The following is a 22,027-nucleotide window of genomic DNA, read 5'->3' as shown; positions in this document are numbered from 1 at the left end:
AGCTCTACCCTGGGCAGCCTCGCATTTCAGCACTGGCTTTTCTGAAGTCAGTGGGGGACTGGCTTTTCTTCTGATAAAGAGCTCCAGCCCCGGGTCCACAAGAGACCGCAGAAGAACCAGGGTGCTGAAGAGGTGGGCAGAGGCCAGCTCTGTCTTCCCAGTCTTCCCAGAGGAGATGCTGCTGCTCCACCATCCATTTGGGCTCCCCACTCTCCACAGAACCAAGGTCACACTCTGAGGCACAGCCTTGGAGGTCCTCAAGAGCTACCTTAGCACCTGTATCCAGCTGTGGCTGAACAAATCTTTCTCTCCAGCTAAACTCCGGACCCACCTTGCCAACTTGTAGAGACCCCGGAAGACCCTATACCTCCATCCCACTGTAGAGGAACCCAGGCCCCTCCTCCAGGCAGTCTCCACTGCCTGCACCCTCCAGCATCAGGGGAGAGCTAGTTTACCCTCCCAGCTCCTGCTGCCTCCACCCACTGATGGCATCCACCTAACACACTCTAGGCTGGAGACTATGATCTTTGCCCAAGGCTGGGGCTGTGCTCACCCAGCTCCTCAAATGCAGATTTACTGTTGGGTGCCTAGCATAACACACTCTGGCTGGCTGAGAAAGTGAATGGATGACCCAGCAAGCTTTGGTAGGTACGAAAAGTGCCTGCCACAGACAGATGTAGTGGGGAAAACATGTATTTATTATGGTGTCAGATAACATTGGGCTGAATCCCAACTGCACCCATAGCTCTGTGACCCTGCATACGTTTCTTAACCTCTCTGTGCTTTGAGTTTCCTCATCTGTATGGTGGGGATACTCCTTCCCAAGATTCTCTGAGTTCTTGGGGCCCTTCATATCATTGTAGTTTGTGACCCCCTAACCCGTCCCACCACTCTGACCAATGAACAACTGCTAGGAGAGGGGCAGTGACTTGTCCAAGATCATAAGGCAGGTCTGCAGCAGGACTGAGGCTTGAAAGAAAGTCCTGCTCAGAGGGTCTGCCAGGACAGCACTGCCATCCGGTTCACACAGGCAGTGTTCTATCTCAGGCAGGAATGAACAGTGGGCTATAGCCTATTTTCAGCCCCAGGCTGGGGTAGGGGTTTCAGGGTTAGGGCAGGCTGCAAAGGCTGGGGGTGGAAGGGCCTGGGCTGTAGGCAACAAATTCCAGGCAAGGAGAGGGGGCATGCATTCTCAGCTGGCGCTGAAGACTGACAGGCATGCCACATGGGAACCTTGGAATCCCAGCTCTGCGTAGCCACGGCCAGGTCGTGAGCAGGGCTTGATATTCAAGGTCTTCGCAGCCAGCCCCAAACCTGCCTTGTGCCTGTGCAACCCTGGAAGTCTGCTGACTGACAGCTTATGGCACATGCTGGCAGCACGAAGTCACAGACCAGGGGCTGGAGGGGCTGGCCAGGGAGCGTGGCTGTCACCTCACGTCCCGCCCAGAGCTCTAATCAACAGCTGTTTGGGACTGCCTCAGACAGAACCCAAATCCAGCCTAACCCCAATCCCTGCTGTCCCCTACATCTTTTTTAAAATGAAAATCCAACCATGTTGCTCCCCTGTGTGGCCACGACCCTCAGGGCCAGCTCCATCACTCACCCCCGCCTGCTGGCCCACCACCGGTCCATTTGCGTGAGGCACTAACCACATTCCAGGGTCTGTGTGAGGATTTATGTGGCTTAATTCCCTGAATTCCTCATCTCTCAGTGAGGGAGGTTCTACTGCCCCTACTTCACAGATGAGGACGTGAAGCACAGAGAGGTTAAACCACTCCTCTGAAGTCACAAAGAGAGGAGGGGCCGAGCTGAGAAACCGCAATGCCTAGGCCCAGGGTCGACCCCCTGAGTCACTTCAGTGCCCCCAAGGAGATACGCTCTCACCAGGTCCAGGCTTTGCTGTGGCTTTCTCACCTCTGCCTGAAGTGGGACTCGCCCAAGTCTCTGAACCACGCACACTCGGCTCCCACCCGCCGGGCTAGGAAAACTGGGCCAAATCACCTGCAGGAAGGAGCAGAGCTAGGGGCTCGTCTACTGCAGCCAGCTGGGCCTCTGGCTTCTCCTGGGCCTCTTTCACACCCCGGCCACCTCTGAGCCTCTCCTGGGCCAGGGGCTGAAGCTCTTTAACAGGGGAAAAGCCAGTCTCCCACAGTGCACTGGGGCTTCAGTTAGGGTGGAGGTGCAGCACCCCTGGGAAGGAAGTCCAGGAGGTGACAGGTGAGTTGGGCACACCAACTGGAAAGGTGAGGAGAAATTTGCTAGATAAGGAAGGAAAAGAAAGACCAAGAGGAGGACTTGGCCCTTGTGAAGTCCCAGAGAAGTGAAAGTTCGTGTACTGGCCCCTACCCCTACCCCCAACAGTGGGCATCGGAAGGCCCTAGAACCTTAACCGGCTACCTAACGTGCACTGGGTACCCCAAAGACTTCTGCTGGCCAGGTTTCCAAAGGACCACACTAAGGACATTTTACAAAGGGGTTTCAGAGAAATTACTAGGTCTTGCCCACATAGTGGGTCCCAGAGAAAAATCTACCTTTTTCTAAAAAAAAAAAAAAAAAAAGGACACACTTGCCTATGAATTCTGGGTCAGGCTAAAACCCAGGTAACCCAAGGAGCATTTTTGGGAATGCCCTCCAACTTGGACGGGTCCTGCTGGGAAGAAGGAGGGAAGGGAAGAGGAAGTTCTGAATCTGGGGTGCAGCTGCCACTTCCCGGCCATGAGGTCCACACACTAAGAGCTTCAGTTTCCCCCCCTATAAAGTGGGCATGAAATGACCTATCCCTGAAGGGAGCTCCAGGGAGAAAAGAGCACAAATTCAGGTGTCCAGTTACCTGGACAGGAGCTCAGCTCCCACACGAGTGAGCACACGTCCTTCAGGACGTCATCAACTTTCCCTGTGCCTCAGGTTCCTCATCTGGAAATTGTTTGGTGAGGCTTCCCTCTCAGGCTTCTCAGGAGTATTCAGTGAGTTCACTTAGGTAAGGAGCCAGTCCCCACACAGGGACTCCAGTGTGGTTGATGTCACAAAACTGGCGCCACAGACCCCAACTCTCCAGCAACCAACAGAGAAAGAGCAGATGGAGCAGGGGTGACGCTGACCCCCCAACTGGCTGTGCCCAAGACTCAGAGGGCACCCAGCCTCCAGGGAGCTGGGACCCACGGACATCCCCCTGGCAACACCCACAGTGCCCCCACCCCACCCCACCCATAGCCTGCTTTCTTCTTATAAAAATAACTGTTCCAATCTGTTGAAGCTCTGAAGAGTCCAGGAACTGTTCTTGGCACTATACGTTGGTGGTTACTAATCCTCACGACCACCCTGTACAGGAGGCGGGGGCGGGTGGTGGTTGTTCCTGCTTCCAGAGGAGGAAGCTGAGGACTGGAAAGGGCAAGAGCTTGTCCATGGTCACACAGCTGCCTCTCAAATACCCTCCCTGACATACATACAAAGGCCAAGGCGCAGCCTTTGCTCAGAGCTGCCCAGAGACTATAGGAGCTGCTGGAAGCTTCTGTAGGGGAGAAGCCAGCAACCCCTGAACAGCCCCTTTTCCTTGGAACACATCTTTCCTTGTGTGTGCATGTGAGCATGTCCCTGTGTGTGTAAGAATGTCATGTGTTATGAGAACTTGTGCCTGTGTGTCTGTGTGGAGCATCAACACAAGTTTGTGAATGTGTGTGAGCATGCATGTGCATGCAAGTCTATCTGCGTTCACATGTGAATGCTTGTAACATGACTGAGTGATGTCTGTGTATATATGCACATGAGAGAGTGCATCTTTTTGCACATACAACCATTCCTATGTGTGTGCACATGCACATCTGTTTATCCTTAGCATGCACGGGCAGGTTTACAAAGCACATGTGTATATGTGTGCTTAAGTATGCAGTGCACAGGTACTCACAGACACAGGTATGACTGTGGATTCAGAGAATCCTTGGGACTTGTACACGTATCCATATTTCCAGATGAGAACATCATGCCCATGTGTAACAATGCCACCCAAATCATTATCTTCCTCATCAAAATCTCAGTCCTCTCAGTCATTCTGGACTACAACCTGGTCTACCTCCAAGAAGCCTTCCTGGATTCTAGACTCCTCACACTCACTCACAGCTCCAACATTTATCCCATTCCTCATGTCCCCACACTGCCCTGAAACTGGTCAGGTAAAAATCCTGCCAATTTTCCTGCCTTAGTCTCTTGTGATTCTCACTCCTTGTCCCTGACCACTTCTCTGACCCTAGCCAAGGCTTCTGACCTCTTGCTGGGGGACCTTGGGACAGTTCCACAAGTCTCCCTGCTTCTAGCTGGGGACCTGCCAATGCAGACACCTTTAAGAGGTCATCACCTGACTTAGAACCCTCCATGGCTCCCCACCGCCCATAGGGTTTACTTTTTGAGCCTGAAACTTGTGGCCCTTTGTGGTCTTTGCATCCCCTTACCAACCTCTTTGTCCATCCTGCTCCTGTCTCCCCACAATGCTACTCACCTCCCCCAGAGAGCCCCCCTCTGACCTGTGAACCCTGTCCACCCCACGTCTGTGTGATCTCCCTGCTTCTCCCATAGAGCACATAATAGGACACACTTTTCCCGGCACCCCAGGGCCTGCCATCGGGCCTGGAATGCAGCAAGTACTAACACGAGCTTGGGGAACTGAACTTGAGAGGCAGAGCGAAAGCCTTATCCAGCCAACATACCCCTCCTCTAGCAGAGGCCCTGGTGCCACTTCAGGGACCAGAGGCCAGGCCTGGTTCATGTCACATCACACCCACATCGAGACAACCAGGAGTCACTGTCACTTTGTAAAAGCCCCCTCCCTTTGCCTTGAGTTGGGACAGGAACCAGAACTGAGGACACCCATGATCGCCTTGATCCTCACCCCCAGAAGAGGCCAGCAGAGGCAAAGTCCAGGGACGGAATAGTCCAGGGGTTAGGGGCTGGTGCACTGCAGCCACACCCCTATGGGGGTTCAGCCAGGCATATGACCTTGGGTAAGTCATTTCCCAACCACGAGCCTCGGATTTCCTGCCTGTACAATGGGGATGATAACAGCACCTAATTCACAAGGTTGTCTGGGAGATGAAAAAGTCAATAGCCACACAGTACTTTCACGGGGTCTGGCATAGAGTTATGTGCTCAGAATGTTAGAGAACATCACGATTATTATCCTCATGTATGAGAAGAGAGAACTGAGGTTCCCAACTGTGGAGGGAGAGAAGCTACCCAAGGCTACACTGGGAGCTGGCAACAGAATCAAACTAAATGTCCAAGTCTGAGCCATGGCACACGCCCTCCCCCATTGTCTGGCTCCCGCTGAGGGGACGAGACCAAGGAAGAAGTGAAAGCAGAAATAAGCCCCTTCCCCTTATTCCTCAGTGATGACAGTCTAGTCCTGGATTTCCAGGCCCCAAAATAGCATCAGCCACCCAGCTGGGCCCCCCGCCAGCAGACACACAATGTGAGGGACCAGCCCATGCTGCTTACCTGCCAAGGCCTCTGCCCAGGATCAGGACTTGAGGCTGCTGAGAGTGTCAAGAAAAGGAGCGAGGTAAGGAGGCAGCAGCCCCAGCAGTCCGACTTGGCCAAGCACAGCGAAGTCCTGCAGAGATAGAAGGAGGAGGCACGGTGAGCTCTAAGTCCGACCCTGCAGGCAGCCCACAGCCCCCTTCACTGACTTCTAGGTCCCAGCTGTCCAGGCGCCTCTGGTCATCTCCTGGAAGACTGAGCTGGCCCACAAAAGTGAAGCCACCCTAGAAACTGAGTGCTGCTCCCTAAGGCCCCAGTAAGTGCCCCTCTCCTGAACTTTGTGTTAGAGGCCCAGAAGCGACCCAGCAGCGAGGTCAGTCCCTCAGTGCCCTGTACCCCCAACAGCAGTGAAGCCAGCACAACCTACCATGGTGCTGTGGGCCCAGCCGCACAAGGCCTCAGACTTGGGACGGCTGGGTGCTCACTCTGCCCAGAGCCCTTTCCCCCCACTTGTGTCTTTCTAAGCCCCCCGGCCTTTAAGGCTCTGCTCAGACGCCTCCGTGGAACCCTGTCTGACCTGCCCCTCCTTTCCCTGGCCATCCCCCAGTGGCTTTGGGCCTAGCTGACCACATCTCCTCCAGCTTTCTAGAGGCCAATGTCCTGGCTGGGCAGAGCTGCTGGACAGCAGGAATGAAGCCAAGTTTCTCTCTCTATCCTCTGAAAGCCAGCAAGTCCATGCAACTGCTTGATGCTATGGATGAATGAAGGAAGGAGTGACTGATAAATGGTGCAGCAAAGGTTTCCAGTGCACAAAACTGGCTGACATGCGCCTTGAAATCAGGCTTTCCAAGGGCCTCCTGATGCCATTTCCCATTAGACTACGAAATCCAGGGATCCGGTTAGTGAGAGGAAGGAGACTCGGTGAGGTTGATACTCCTGTCTGTCATTTTACAAATAAGGAAACTGGAGCCCTAAGAGGGGGAGGGTTTCCTCCCAGGATCTCGCAGCAAGAGAGTGACAGGTTGGAAGTAGGACCCGAGTCTCCCAGCTCCACCCACTGCCCAGAGCTGTCATGGACAAAGGCTGCTATGGCAAGCCCCAGCTCCCGAGTCCTCCAGCATCAGCTCCTGCAGGCACCTAGCTTCCCTGACTGCTGGCGGATCAGGCTAGCCATGGAAGGCAGCTTCTGGGTAGAAGAGAGTGGGCAGTGGAAGGACCCTGGGGTAGGAAAAAGTACGGCAGAAGACATTACACTCAGAATAGGGCCATCTGGTCTGATGGCCTTACTTCCCCCTGCCTGGAGGCCTGAGGCTAGGGGCGGACCAGGAGGGCATGTTATAGGGAGCAACACAGTCAGAGATATCCCTCCGCCCACCTTTAGCCTGGGGACTTTTCTAACCCCCCCACTGCCCACCTCACGCCCCTCCAAGAAGGCTTCTTGGACCTTCCAAACACTGCTGGTGGGGCGCACACCACTCGTCACCTCGGAGAAAAGAGTTTGGAAGTATCTCCCACCTCGAGGCCCGAGAGTGACCCAGCATTTCCACCTCCGCAGAAACGTGGGCATGTGGTCGACCAAACAGGTGTGCTAGTGTGTTCACAGCAGTGCCGTTCATGATGGCCCCGAAATGAAAACTTCTTAAACAACTACCAACTACGGAATTAGATAAATGGATGTCTGCAAGCAATGGAATACCACACAGCGCTAAGAGTGAATGATTTGCAACTATATCCAACAAGGGAGGTAAGTCTTATGAACCTAATGTTGAGAAAAAACCCAGACACAGTGGGGAACCTGGTGAAGAGGTCCATTTGGATAAAGGTCAAAAACAGACCAAACTACCACCCTGCGCTTGTGATGGGCTAAATATGGCCACAGACTCTTTGCGGCTCCTCCTGTCAAGAGGCAGAGTCTGTTCATCACCCATGAATCGGGGCTGGCCTCCAGACTTGTTCTGACCAAGGGGGTCTGACAGCAGTGGCATTCGAGGACTTAGAGACTAGGCCTCAGGAGGTCCTGCTGTTTCTGGCCTTGGCCCTCTTGGGACACGCCCTGGCCAGGGCAGGAAGCCAGTCCACCTTCCTGGGGGACAGAGGAGAACTGGAGCTACCCAACCAACAGCCAGTACCAACTACCAGATGTAACTAAGGCCTCCTTCGACCTTTCCGGTCCAGCCGGCCCTTCATGTCATATAAGCCCAGGGGAAACCAGAGCACTGCCCAGGCAAACCACAGAATCATAAGACATAGTAAATAGTGGTTCCTTGTTTTAAGCTACTAAGTTTTGGGGTGGTTTGGGGCAGCAATAGATAACTTATAGTAAGCTGTTGAAGGTCAGGAGAGTCATTATGCTTGAGGGGGTAGCAGTGACTAGAAGGGACCACATAAGGGGGTCTGGGGGGCCTGGATATCCTGCTTCTTGATCTGTGTGACAGATACATGAGTGTGTTCACTGCATGACAATTTTTCAAGCTATACTGAAGATATGCACACTTTTCTGAAAGGAAGAAATACTTCAGTAGAAGCTAAAACAAACCTGTGGCTCTCTGCCCGCCCAGTGTACCAGATTCAGCCCCGCCCTGGCCTGCCTGCTGCACCCAACTCTTCCCTACACACTCATGGTGCTGTTCCATACCTCTGCACCTGGGATGCTCTTCCCCTTCCTATGGAGCTTCAAGCCTAAGGGCAGGTGGCACCTCCACCTGGAAGCCTTCCCTGAGCAACTCAGGCCTTGCCCAGGTGTCCCTACTCATATAGCTCTCTCTCTGGGGTGGGGTCTTCCTGAATGTGGGACTAAGTCTTTCCCTTCTGCCTCCACAGCTCTTGGAGTTCTCAAAACAGGGGCCCTGTCGGGGACAGATGGCACCATTCTTTCTCTCCCCCTAGGGTTGAAACTGATGATCAGAGCAGGATTGTGGGTGTGAAGGGGGGACCGGTCATCACATGTCTCGTTCACAGGCTAGCACTTCCCTGGACCCAGGCCTCTCCCAGATAGATTGAGGGCAGGGATCGACTTCAGGTTTCAGAGAGGGTCTCTGAAGTGGAAAAGGACTTCAGAGGTCCTCTGTTTTACAGTGGACGACGACACCCATAAAACGTATACCATTCCTTTCCTCTTGATTATCTATTAAAATAAAACAGCAAGCCTGACTAGCAGTCAGCACTGCAGCTCTGCCAAAACAAAGCAAATGGCCAGGCAAAGCAAAAGAGAGCTATGGTGCCAGGCAGACAAGCATCAGCTCTGTCTGAAACACTCCCATCTCCACCAGCTCTGAGCCAGAGGGTGGGAGCCCTCCCTGGCCTCCACATCTGTCCTGTGACTGAGGAAGGGTCTCAACTGACCTGCAGTGCCTGGGACTCAAGCCTGGATGCCCTTCTCTGGGCCCCCTTTACCGTCCTGGCCATTCCCGCTCTGTCCTCAATGGATATGTGACCTGCTGTCATCTGAGAGATCTTGCTTAGTTAACAGTCTCTGATGAGACGCATTTTTCTCTCTCTTGGGAAGACTGGCCCCATAGGCCAAGACAGCTCTGAGGCCTAGCATTCTGCCTCCCTCGGGGTCCTCACTGTGCTACCATGGTGTCTACAAACAGCGCGCTGACGGGCCCACTGCAGTCCACCTGGGGCAGGCCACAGCACCAGGTCACCTGCCGGCCCCTGAGAGGAGAGGAGAGTCCCTCCCCACTCCCGTGCCTAGCCTCAGCCTGAGGCATTTTCTCTGGGTGGCATTTTCTCCATACCCAGAGGGGCATGGATAAGCCAGGAGAAGCAGCCTGTCTCAAAGGAGAGGTAACTCCATGCACGTGAGAACAGCCGGATGGGCCTCGTCTTCCACAGGTGGGTGTGCTGTCTCACAGACAGAGAGAACCCCATCCCCAGAGGCACGCAAGCAGAGGGGATCAGCTATGTGTTGCTCTCGGTGGTATACGCATCCAAACCTGAGCTGGCCTCTGTATTTCCCCAACTCCTCTGATGATAAGAATCACCTGGGCTGCTTGTTAAACCCACAGCTTCCCAGGCCTCTCCCCCGAGAATGGAAGTCTGGGTCTGGAATGCAGCCCAGACATTTAAATTTTTAATAAGTCCTCCCAGGTGATCCTTTGCATCTGGAAAGTTAGGGGAAGCACTGGCAGATGACCTTCCAGGTCCCTCTGGGACCCAAGATTAGTGATTCTGAAACTCCACTCCACGCCATCCTACGGCATCTGGAAGACTCGCCAGCAGCAAGCTAACTGCATCATTAAAATAAAAATAATTTGAAAGCTTTAGAAGGGGCAAAGATGTCAGAGGGAGGAGGATTCTCAGCCCATGGTGGTACCAGCAGCAGCTCCATCCTAGGCCCCCACCCCCACCCTGGGCCCCCCAGAGTCATCCAGGAAAGCTCAACATTGGGGAGGGGGGTGCAAGAAGTGAGCTGACAGCTGTTCAGCTGCTGCTCAGTGAGACCCGGAAAAGCAATTATCTTGCTCTTAGCAGAGAGGCACTGGCTTTTACCCGCCCTCTCCCTCCTCCCTCCCTCCCACCTTCACACACACAGTCACGCACAGACACACAGAGACACACAGAGACACACACCCAGGCCCAGATACAGCTGGCTGGCTCTGAACCTGCCTCCCCCACCCCCAGCCTCCAGATTCCTCTGACTCACTCAGCCTCCATCCTCGGAGCACATTTCCAACACTTAAATCATTTAGCCTGCTAAACCGGAGACGGCAAAATGGGTGCTATTTCTTAAAAACATACAGAGAGCGTATTAAATTATTGATAGCCATTAAACAGGGGGAAAAAATTAAACAGCTCTCAGCTCTTATCAATCATTCATGCAGTTTCCACTGGGGTGTTTTCTGGAGAGTGATCACTCAGCAACCCAGGGAGCTGGCTCCAGCGGCAAGGAAGGCACTGCTGGGTGGAACTGGGGAGGGGGCTGCCGCAGCCCTGGCGATCACCGGGCCACCAAGCCTTCGAAGGGATTCTGGCGCATGCAAACTCCCACCTCCCCTCTTCACCACGTCATTAACGAATGGGCGCTAGCACTGCCTTTGGGAACCCCCTCCCTAATTAAATCCCGCCTGCTTTTATTGAGTGTCTACTACGTATCGGGCATGCAGGATACAAAGTCACATCAGTGTCAAAGCACTCACACAGGTAAACGTGGGAGCCCTCCGCAGGAAATGGGATTGCGCACATTGTATCAGGAGTCCTAAAGGAAACCCCCCAGACGGCGGCTCAAAGGAAAAGGGGACAGCTGAGGCTGGAGCAGGGGTTTCCAAGAACGGCTTCACCAAAGAGGTACTTGGGTAAAATCTTGCCCAGAGGATGAGTCTAGAAGGGCACTACAGCAAAGCGGTCCACGTCCAGCCCCAGCAAAGGCACAGCAGCCTAGCTGCGTGTGGGTCTTAAAACTCCTTCTTGTCCATGTCAGTCACTGACAGTGTGGGGTTAGGGGGAGGGTATAGTAATGGAGCAGGGAGCCGACTGACATCCCAGCCTCTCCTCCAGCCACTGGTCAAATCCAGGCCACGGGAGGGATGCACTACAGTGTGGACAAGCAGGAGGTTGGGGTTCACCCCAGCTGCCCAGGGCAGCGGTGCCTCCACCCCCGCACAGCAGATCTATTTCCTGGCTCTGACTCAGGACACCTAAGCCAGCATGACGCAGACCATCGAGGCTGCAGGGCTGGGACACTGCTGGTCTCCTGGCCACAGACAGGCCTGGCAAAGCTGCCGTGGGGGGACGGGCTCTTTCCTGGCCGGAGCTGTGCCAAGGACCTGAAAACCAGGGCTGCAGGAGCCAGAGGACACCCGATCCCACCCCGCCCTCCACTTGGGGACTGTCCACAACCAGGGGCCATCTAAGGCTCCGAGGCCAGGCTGAGGCCGAGCTGAGCTGCTGGCTGCTGTAGGGAACAAAGAGACTGAGCCCATGCCTGCCCAGCCCCTACGCCCTCCCAGAACACAGGGAGAGAGCCACATTCTTGAATGTCTTTCAGAAGCTCTAGCTTCTCAGGAGCAGGGAGCTGGGAAGATGCCCTGCCAAGTGTTGATAGCACCCTCAGCAGAGAAAGCTGCTGTCACAGGGAAACATTCTGGGGAGAGCGGTTGTTTACCGCCAACGCCTGGGACTGTCAAGAAATAATCAGAAGAAATTAAATTTGCAAAGTGAAAGATATCATGGAAGCCCCGCCTCTAAGCCCCTGGACACTTTGACCTGGAGGATCAGGCTGTTCTATTTCTCCAGGTTTGGGGAAATGTTCCTAAATTTGCAGGGGGGTGGGGACACACATGTGTCACCAGCCAGGTCTGGGAGACCGGGTCCCTGACCTGTGCCTCCCTGGGCCTCCGTCTGCTCATTTGCACATGTGGACTTGGTAAGACCAGGCTGATCTTCCAGGACTGGGGTAACCTCCACGGGAGTGGGGGGGGGCGGTGTCCACAGTCCACCAGGAATATGCAGTTCCTCAAGGCTGCCTCTACACCCCTGTCAGTCCCTCAAGGGCTTGGGGCGACAGGCCTGGATGAGCGTAGCAGTCGTCAGCCACCCTGCTGCCTCTGCACAGCCCTGTGCTCACACCAGGGCACTGGGCTCTGCTGAGGCCCTGCCAACCCTCGGCTGCATCACTGCGCTGGACCCCTTCCCTCTAGTCCTTCTCTAATCGGGTACAGGGACCTGTGCAAGGCTTGGTGCTGAGCTGGCACAGTGCAGCTGTCAAGGAAGGTGAGCTGACCCACAGAATCAAGACACAAATGGACAAGTGACCAAAAGCCCAAATCAAACACACCTGTTGAGGGACGAGCCCTGACTCCCCACTGCCAGTACCTTCCGCTGTCAATTTCCAAGGCCTCTAAACCCTTCACCTATAAGTCGTGTCCGTACTTCTAGAAGTCTCTCATACCCTCTAGACTCCAGCCAGACCACAGCAACTAACTCAACCTTCCTGAACAACCTCCTCTGGACTTTCCTGCCCCAGAGCCTTTGCACGTGTTACTGCTTACTCTAACCAGCCAAGTCCTGCTGTGGCTCAAACTCTATTCCCCATGCCCACCCCCGCCCTGCACCGGCCCCCCTTCGCACCGACCTCCTTGTAACTGTTGCAACATTTTTCATATTATACTATACTGGATTCTGTTCACATCCGCTCTGAACTAAGTGGGGGCAGGGCTGGGGGCAGGGCTGGGGGCAGGGGTGGTGGCTCCTGGAACACCAACAGCGTTCCTTCCCTCAGCACGTGGTACTCAGGGTCAGAGAAGGACCTCAACTGCACTACACTCGAACCAACCACCCCAGCCCAGAATCAGTTCTTCTTAATGGCTAACCTGTGTCATTCCTGCTATAATTTTTAAAACCATTCCCTGGAGAGTGGATGAGATGTTCTCAGCCAAGTGAAAGTGAGACTGTACTCTTGGAGCTCCTAGAGCTGAGGGAAGGGGCAGGCTTAGGAATTTCCAGGCAAAGGCCAGCAGAAATTGGCCACAAATGAATCATTAACTCCGGAGTTGAGAGCTCTGAGTGGCTGGTGCCAAGGTCTCAGGCTCTGGCCTGTGTGGGCCACTTGGCCTCGTTTGGCTCAGGCCAAGGGTGCCCCCCCCCCCCCGCCCCGCCCCGCGCAGGCCATCTGCTTCACCCCACCAGCCGCTGGGCATGCAGAGCTGAAGCTGTCTGGGCCAGAAGAGCCCAGATGTCTTACAGGAGAGGGCATGCCTTTCCCCAGGAATGACTCCGAACTTTGCCCACATACTTCTGTCCTTCTGGAATGCTGTCCCTTCCAGCAGCTACATCCCCTTGTCCTTCCAGCCTGGCCTGCCTCCCCTCCCTGCTCATCTGGTCCCAAATGGGCCCCCATACCTCCGAGCCCTTACAGTCCAGGCTGTATCTGCCTGCCTTGGTTTGAGCACTGGGGGATCATTTTTTCAGCGAAGCCCCTGTCGGGATAAGGATTTTGCACACCTTCTGGACCCCAGCAGCTGGCACAAGGCTGGGCACAGACCAGAAAGCCCACAAGTGATGGGGTTGTTCTTGGGCTCAGTCTGCAGCCAGCAGGAGGAAGCACCTAGGCTTGTGGCAGGGTCTGCAGTCCTCACCCTCTCAGATGGCACAGTGTTCCCCTCTGGGCCTCGTTTCAGGCCTCAGGGCAGCTGGGATGAAGTTGAAGCGGGGCAGAGGTGATTGCTGCCCTCCTGCTGGGTAGCCAGGTGGCTGCGGTGGGGCCTGGTACCCTGATTCCCAGGAGCTAGCAGCAGTCAGCACTGACTACCTCCTTCCCTGGGGTACCACACTGCAGGTGGGAGTGCGATGCCACCACAGCCCGTCTGAACAACCCTGAAGATTCTTCTTGGGAAGGAACTGAGGGAAATGAGGTCTGGAAGCATAGGTAATATTGTGATGTGATGTTAATACAGTGTGCACTGTGTGGTCTCCTGTGTTGCAGACTGTATGGCAGTAAGGTTGGCAAAACAACAAATACTGCTGCCTTGAATGCTTGCTTTGTGTCCAACGCCATGCTAAATGTGATATACATTCCCCATGAACCCTTCCACCACACCGCGAGGCACATACTATTAACATGCCCTCCTGAGGGATGAGGAATCCACAGTTCCTAGAGATGCAGGTGAAGATGAAAGTGACCCACCCGCTTCCCAAGGCAGCTGGGGGTTCAGATGAAAGCATCTGACCGGGGTCCCCACACAGCACCTACTCCCATGTGCCCAGAGCCCCTTGTCTCACGTTCCCATAGCGGAAACAAGCATGGGGCAAGCGCCCCACAGCCTCCACGGAGCCCTTTTCTCAGCCGGTCCTCAAAACAGCCCACTGATGGTCATTATTACCATTTTACAGATGGAAAACTGAGGTCTGCTGGGGAAAGAGCCTTGATTTATCTAGCAGCCAATATACCCCTTTACTGCTCACCAACCCCACAAGGTGGCTACTGTTAAAAGCACCGTGTGGATGGAAAAGCACTGAGAATGGGAGAGACAGAGGGAGCTGCCACACGCTGGTGACAGAGCTGGTGCCACGCTGGTGACAGTGCCCTAATCTGCCTGACGTTCAACGGGGCTTCTCCCATAACACAGGGCTGTCCCAAGGCTGAGCATAGTAGGCGCAGGCTTGTAGACATGGTGGGAAGTGGCTCAGGAGCACAGCACAGGGCTGGACCAGGTGTTATGTCCCTCCGTCCCAGCCTCCTGCTATGGGGATGGGCCAGAGATGCTGTGAGGATGAGCCCACCTCCTCACTTCCCTGCAGGACCCCCGGGCCAGGGCACTCCGCACTCAGTTACCATAATGGACTCTCAGCGATGAGCTCACTGGTCAGGCCGAGATGTCTCAGCCAGCCACACAGGTCACCATGTGTGTACGAGTGTGTGGGTGTATGAGTGGATGGCGTCTGTCTGAGGAAAACAAGATGAGGTGGTGACTGCCTGCATGTATCTGTCACACCCTGACAAGGACACTCACATGTGCATGCACTCACACAGATGCACACACTCCCCTCACTAGTGTATGCAGGCACCCACACGTGTTCATCAGGCACACGTGCTCATCTGCACATATACTCATACCCAGAACAGCACACACCTGCATTTGGGGTACCTGGGGACCACCGAGCAGGGACATGGACAGCTCTGATGTGCCTGCAGACACGCAGGGCCCGGGGAGAGCAGGCGAGGGCAGCAGGTGGGCAAGCAGCCATCTGCAGAGCTGTGCAAGGGGCTCCTCGCTGCCGCTGTGCTCATGGAGTCAGGCCTGTCCAGAACGGACCCATCGATCAGGAAGCTGCCTGCTGCAAGCATTAAATCATCCCTAGGATGCAGCACTCAGAATGGAGAAGGAGCCCGCATCCAGTCCAGGCCCACTGTCTGGGTGGGGGTGGAGATGTACCTGGTATTGAGCACCCACGCCACCCAAGGCTACCTCCCTTCCCTCACCTGCCAATCAGACCCCTCTCCTGCACGTTCGCCAGGCCCTGCTTCCCTCTGGCCTTTCCAGTCTACTTCCTGCCTCTGCTCTCACCTGAGACCCCCAAGTTCAGCCACAAGCTGCGTGTTGCCCTCCTACCCCCAGTGCTGATGGCTTCTCCCAGCAACAAGCACCCCAGAACCAGGGCTGAAGATGGGTGTTGGGGAGAGTACGCTTCTGGGTAGAACAATGGGGTGCTGCCACCAGACCTGGGATCTGGGCCTGGCGCCACTCCCAGCTACATCTCCTGTAAGTCACCTCCATGCCTGCCTCCCATCCCCCATCTGTGAATGGGGACTACAAAGGGACCTCCTGGGGCTGCCTGCCCTGCGGATCTGCTGCCCAGGGGAAAGATCAGCATGAATGCTGATTAATTATGACTATTAATAACACAACCATCTGTATCTTGTGTTGGAGCAAGGTGGATTACATGTGGGCCCCATGTCCCAGCAGCAGAACCAATGGGTCTCCAGGTGGGCTGCGGTGTTAAGAATGGGATGTTTATACTGCATCGCACAAACAGACACAGAGAGGAAAGACAGACAGATGGCAGGGAGCTGGCTTATCACCTGATGAACAAGAGAAAATTACTGGTTCCAAAGCTCTCGGGCAAGATCCTAACTGCCTACCACTGGGACAAACCAACTGGCCTCTCCACTTCTCAACTCACTCCGCCCAGTGGTGGAGCCCATAGGCCTCCGCTGTAGGGGGTGACAGAGGGTGGGGGTTAGGGACTATCTACCTCTGTCCAGAGAACTCCTGGATGCTGTTATCTCGGCACCAGTGCCAGGCAAATCCCCCTGCACCAGAGCCCTAGGACTGGATGCCGCGGTCACCCTGTTTCAAGCCTCTGTGCCCCTGTACACTCGGTGTGGCAGGCCCTCCTGCCCTCAGCAAGCCCTGCTCCAATGGCCTCCCTCCAAGGGGTAAGCCTTCTCAACCCCCACTTGTGCAGTGGGACTGATACATGCTGTCCCTCCTGCCACCCTCCATGGCGACTGGCTCACTGCTGACTTCACCTATCCACCCAAAATGATCTCTCTCGATGTGCAGGTTTCCTCTCACCACCCAGTCACCAGACCACGAGCTGCTCTTGTTGGCTTTACTTCTACAATTCCTCAATGTGCCCAGCATGGAGCCCAGCACTGCAAACCCCACCCCACCCCCAGGCTGAATTCAACCTTCGCGCGGAGCCAGGCACGGTTAACACGTTATTCACCACAACAGCCCCATGTGGTGTCTATGCCCATTTTATTGATGGGAACGCTGAGGCACAGGGAGGGGAACTTGTGAAAATCACAGGGCCAGGAAGTGGCTGAGATGCAGAGCAGGCTGTCTGACTCCAGAGCTCTTACCTACAAGTCTACAAAGATCCCAAATGAATGAATGAAGAAAGTTTAAACACCAGGATGCACAAAGTCCTTTGAGCTATTTTTATGAGTGGAAGGCAAAGTGGCCAAGAGATAAATGTCATGGGTTCAGGCCAGGCCTTTGTATTAACTGGCTGTGTGACCTCAAACAAGTCACTTGTCAACCCTGGGCCTTAGTTTCCTCACCTGTAAAATTGGGGCAAACAGGGCTGCCTGGTGTGCAGGTCAGATATGAAGACAATGGTAGAGTGAGCACTCTGAGGATGATGGCGGAGCATGATCATGATGTCTGTACGTATGGCAGCCAGGATTTCCAAACCAAACTCCTGAATGCCTGCTCTGACAGGGACCCAGGAACAACGGACGAGGGATCTGAAACCTGGGCAGCTACCCTGTGTGTGGCCCGGGGCTGGCCATGGAGGGGGACGGGGACGGGCTGCTCATGGGCTTCATGAGCACAGGGCCAGGTCCTGATCCTCTGGGGCCTGTGCCTTGGTTGGGGAACAGCCCCTGAATAACGGGTGAGGGCTGCTCAAGGAGCACCTACTTCATTCCAACAGGAGCTCTGGCTGTCACTGGTTGATACCATGCCTGACACTGGTGCTGCAAAGCAGGTGGGATTCAGCCACAAACTTGGGGGAGCGCCCGACAGACAGAAGGGCAGGTATGGCACCCAGCTTCCTTCCCACGCCTATGGTAGACATCACCAATCAATCCCATACCCTCTTTCAGAGCTCACATGTGACCATGGCATTACTTTTCTGAGCAGCACTGCAGGTTGTCCATCCAAAACCTGTGGTATTTGACATCCCTGTCAGCAGAGCAGCTACTACACTCCAGCAGGGACCCACCACACTGGGCAGAGGTGAGGCCTGGGCCCTGACAGAAGGACACCCACGGCCCCTTCTATTACGGGGTATGGGGTTCACCTCTGAGTGTTGTGGCGCCGGAAGACAATGGAGGACAATGTCCACCCAGGAGCCTCTCCCTGTCCACTCCTTTACTGGGAGATAAAAGGGGAAGGAGAGAAAAGTTCACAGAGGTGAACAGGAGAGAAAGGGGCAACGTGGCCAGTCTGGAGAGCCCACATGTTCCCTGACCAGCTTCCGGGTCTTGTCATTTCCTCCTGCCAGCTACACTGCCATTTATTAATATTTTTCTTGAGATCAATCCACAGGTTTTGCAAAATACATTTATTTAAAAAAACTTTATCCTATTACCTGAAATACAACATTAGCATCGCTAACCATGAATAGAAGTCAAACGTGAAAACAAACAAATGCAGGAGAGTAAACAATGGTATTTCTCTGCTGCCTGCCTGCTGGAGGCTCCCAGGGCCCTCTCTGTTGAAAAGACCAGCAAGCGCCCCAGGCTTTGGACGCTGTCCTCAACACAGCCAGAGGGAGGAGGGGACGGGCCAGAGGTCTTTGCTCAGTTGTGACTGATGCAGGGCATGGAGCTCTGAGTCACTTTGCGCACTTTTAAGGAACACAGCACAGCTCAGTGATACTTGCTGTCTCCGAGAGGCAGCAGGTAACATGTTAGTGCTGTGCAGATGAGGAAACCACAGGCTCAGAGAAGCAGCCTGCCAGCCTGGAGCTGCACAGCGGTGAGTGAGACTTCTGACTGGGGCCTTCTGACTAAGCAAAAGGTTCTTCCCTGGCGGCTGCCACACAGAGGCTGTTAGAGTGGAGTCTCTCTGACCCACGGCTGGTGTGGTGACGGTTTTTACATCTGGGGTTAACAACTGTGATTTAAGAGGTTATTTGTCTTAATTTTCAGGAATCACCTTCTCAGACAGGAGGTAACTAACACATCGGGCTGGGGAAGCCTGTCTTTATGGAAAATATTTTTAGCATTTCAAGACAGTTTGGTGGCAAATGGATACAGCATCTGCTATTTTCCTCACTTTCCACCACAGCTCTGAAGCCCAGAGCAGTTCAAACACACACACAACAACAACAACACAACAACAACAACAATGACACAACAGCAACCACATCACTGCTGACAGAGAAGTCACAGCCAGCTCTTCTTTGAGAAATAAAGCACAAAACTGGTGTGATTTCAGAGAGCTAATTACTGCTGCTGTTAGTCGTACCTGAGGCTGGGGCTCAGAAAGCCACGGCCAGTGGGCCAGTCCCCAAGGCCACAGTGAGGTTCACTGCCTCTAGGGTTGGGTTTGGTGGGACTCCCAGACCCAAGATTGTGGCTCTCACAGGAAGCCCCAACAGCAAAAGAGCCCTGCCCTGAAATTTGGCTTCTGGCTGCACACTGGAGAGGCACAAGAAGAAGGCAACCTGCAGAAGTCAAAGACATTTTACCAGCTGGAGCTGAGCCGGGCGCTCTCCTCACGCTACTTCAGCAGTTATTCACCCCTCTGAGGTTAGTGGTGTTTATCACTCCCATTTTGCAGATGGCAAAACTGAGGCTTTAACAAGCCAAGAAATTTTCTCAAGGGCACATCTGCTTGTATGGTAAGCTGGCCCCTTTGACCTTGCAGCAGGCAGGTTGGAATTCCCACCTCATCTCCTGTGACCATCCTTCAAGTGGTCCTTATGCCATCTGCTTCCCAGCACCTTGCGAGGTGCCTCCACAGCCCAGCCTCCAGGTCTTTTCTCACACCCTGAGCCTCAATACCAAACTTCTGTCATCAGAATGCAGTGTCTCAAGCTGGAAGTGCAGTTACTGCAGGGCCCCGAGGACCTTCTGCTTCATCCTGGTGTCTCAGGTGGGAATTCCAAGGCTCAGGGAGGGGAGGGGATATATATTCAAGGTCACAAAGCTGCCTGATGACAAAATGAAGGGAACCAGTTTTGTTGTTAAAATTCCCAAACAGGTTGCTACTCCCTCTGTCCTTGACACCCCAGTCGACGCCCAAGGAGCCATTGCTGCCACTTCACAATTAAGAAGTCGATCTACCTGAGAAGGAGGGTTGGTAGTGACTTCTAGGACTCGGGTGCACCAACAGCAAAAGGTGTTCCAACATTCCCCAGCCGGATGCCTCTGCTCTCGCCAGCCCAGCCTTTCAGGCAGAGACTTCAGTTCCCTGCACCCAGGCTGCAGGCACTGCCCACCACGCCTGCCTACAAGCCAGAGACCCAGGAGGCCCTCGTCCAGGATGCACTGGGACAAACCCCAGGCGGGACCTGGAGGGAGCACCCACCCAGACAGCCTGCCTTGAGGCTGGTTGGGCGCCAGAGCCCCCAGGGAGAGCTGTGCCAGACTGAGGCCCGGCACCCCCCATGTGGCTGTTACCCTCAGCAACACTCTCCACTTGAATTTTGACAAATATTGCAACTGCATGTGTCCAGAATAGCTTCTGTCCCCCAGATGCTGGTCTCCCTCCACCCTTTACTGGCCCCTTCTGAACCAAGGACTCTTTGTCTGCCCCCCAACCCAGGCCTCAAATCCAAAAGTCGAGGAGCTATCCCTGATTCTGATGCTCTCTCTTAGCCAAGCATCTGCCACTTCCCCAGTTGGCTTGCCCTTCCAGTGTTCTAGTCTGCCCACCTCCTGCCAGCTCCTTTGCCTGGGCAAAAGCAACAGCCCCTCACTCACCTCCACTCTTATTTCCCTCTTGATCTCCTTTGTAGCTGAAAAAGTACATCTTTTCTTGACTGTAGTTCCTCCCAAGGCATCCCTCACGGCCCACACGCCCTGCGCATCTGGGCCCTGTTCCCCTCACCCAGTAGCGCTCGCCCTGCCACCATCACTGCCCTCCTGCTCACTGGTTTTGCTGCCCCAGGGCCTTTGCATCTTACCATCTCCTCCATGCACCATGGCTGGCTTTGTTTTATTTAAGTCTCTCAACTGTTCCTTCCAGATTGTCTTTGCCTAAAATCCACACCCCCTCCTCAGCACAGCCACTCCGTAACACATCACTCCCTATTACTCCTGTACTGTATGTACTTACTGTAAGATGATTATTGTTTCTATAGATACTTATTATCTGTCTTTTGCCCCCGCCCTGATGATGTTAGGCTGGCTCCCTGCTTTCTGTCCACTGGTTAGAATAGTGTCTGGCACAAAATCGATGCTCATAAGTATTTGTTGAATGAACACATGAGTGAACATCCATGATCTCATTAGCTCACCCCTGCCCCCACCAGCCAGGGTGAGAAGTACCCCACTTCGTGGGTAGGGGCTTGGGTGAGGTGCTGAGAGGTGCCCTGTACACCCAGGAGCACACCATGGTCAATGTGGCAGCACATGCACTTGGGAATCGGACCTCCTACCACCTAGACCAGGGAAGGTACAAGGATTAAGAAAATAAAAGCCCAAGGAAAACGCATGAAATTGTGTGGCTCCAATATTTCTCTTGCAGCTTGAAATGTCGCTTCTCTGAAAACCACATCCTGCCCCTTGTGATCTGGTCTTGGCCGCAGCTCCCAGCCACGGGCAGCCTCGCTGAGATCCCCCACCGTGCTCGTTCTCTTAGAGGGTCCCAGCACTCGCCGGCCCAGCCCCAAGACTGATGGGTGAGGGGGTAGGGAGGGGGCAAGGCGCCAAAGGAGGCCTCCTCCCCCGGGCGGGGCAGAAGGAAGGGGCCGAGCCAGATGCAGGTCACGCTGCTGCACCCGCAGCCCTCCAAGGGCTAAAAATAACCATGTTTACACACTTCCAGAGCTGGGGTTTCTGCCTCCCTGGCAGGAGGGGTTCAGGACTTCGCCATGTCCATGTTCCCATGGCATATCTTCTGCTTGGCTGAGGAATGCCTGGCCCGACTCAGGCAAGGACCGGGATTTCTGGGTTGGGCTCCTGGGGTGGTTTTTGGTGGAGGGAGGTGAAGAACGCTGCCCAGGCTGCGATTCCACGAGGAGATTCCTCACTGCTAGCACACAGCTCTTCCTCCCAGGGGTAGAGATGCCAGTAAGGCAGGAGCTACAGGAAAGGTGGCCAGATCCTGAGCCATGAGGGGGCCCAGCCAGTTCATCCCCTTGGGGGGCTATGAGGAAGTCTGGGAGCCAGTTGCTGGTCCAATGCCCTATGTATGTAACCTGCAGCAGGCCTCTTCCCCTCTCTGGTCCTCAGTTACCTCTGTGTGTTGTGGTAACTGGCAGTCAATAACTGATACCTTGTTCCTTATCTACATCATGGCCCCTCAGTGTGTGGGTGTGTTTGGGGGAGGGGGACGGTACAAGAAACAGTGCTGACCCCTGGGGCCCTATGGCTTGTCTTTGTTTGGGATGACAGGACACACCTGCCAGGACAGCTGACACCTGGCCTCCCTCCCCC

The 22,027-nt window shown here is 54.6% G+C and overlaps 1 protein-coding gene across 5 annotated transcripts in view; it reads right to left on the bottom strand.

Annotated features, from left to right (window-relative positions):
• Positions 1-22,027, bottom strand: part of ZMIZ1 (zinc finger MIZ-type containing 1) — a 228,497-nt gene that overhangs the window by 178,362 nt on the left and 28,108 nt on the right. For 4 of the 5 annotated variants that reach the window (XM_053663902.1, XM_053663897.1, XM_053663901.1 and 1 more), the window contains exon 2: positions 5,485-5,599. The exons of the other annotated variant lie outside the window; for it this stretch is intronic. The gene's annotated coding sequence lies outside the window, so the exon portion shown is untranslated. The remainder of the gene's footprint in view (positions 1-5,484; positions 5,600-22,027) is intronic. 5 annotated transcript variants of the gene reach the window in all.

Source organism: Artibeus jamaicensis, unplaced genomic scaffold (assembly GCF_021234435.1).
Source record: "Artibeus jamaicensis isolate MK-2021 breed Jamaican fruit bat unplaced genomic scaffold, CSHL_Jam_final contig_332, whole genome shotgun sequence".
Classification (NCBI taxonomy): Eukaryota; Metazoa; Chordata; class Mammalia; order Chiroptera; family Phyllostomidae; genus Artibeus; species Artibeus jamaicensis.
Note: the sequence above shows the minus strand (reverse complement) of the source record. Positions and strands in the feature narration are given on the sequence as shown.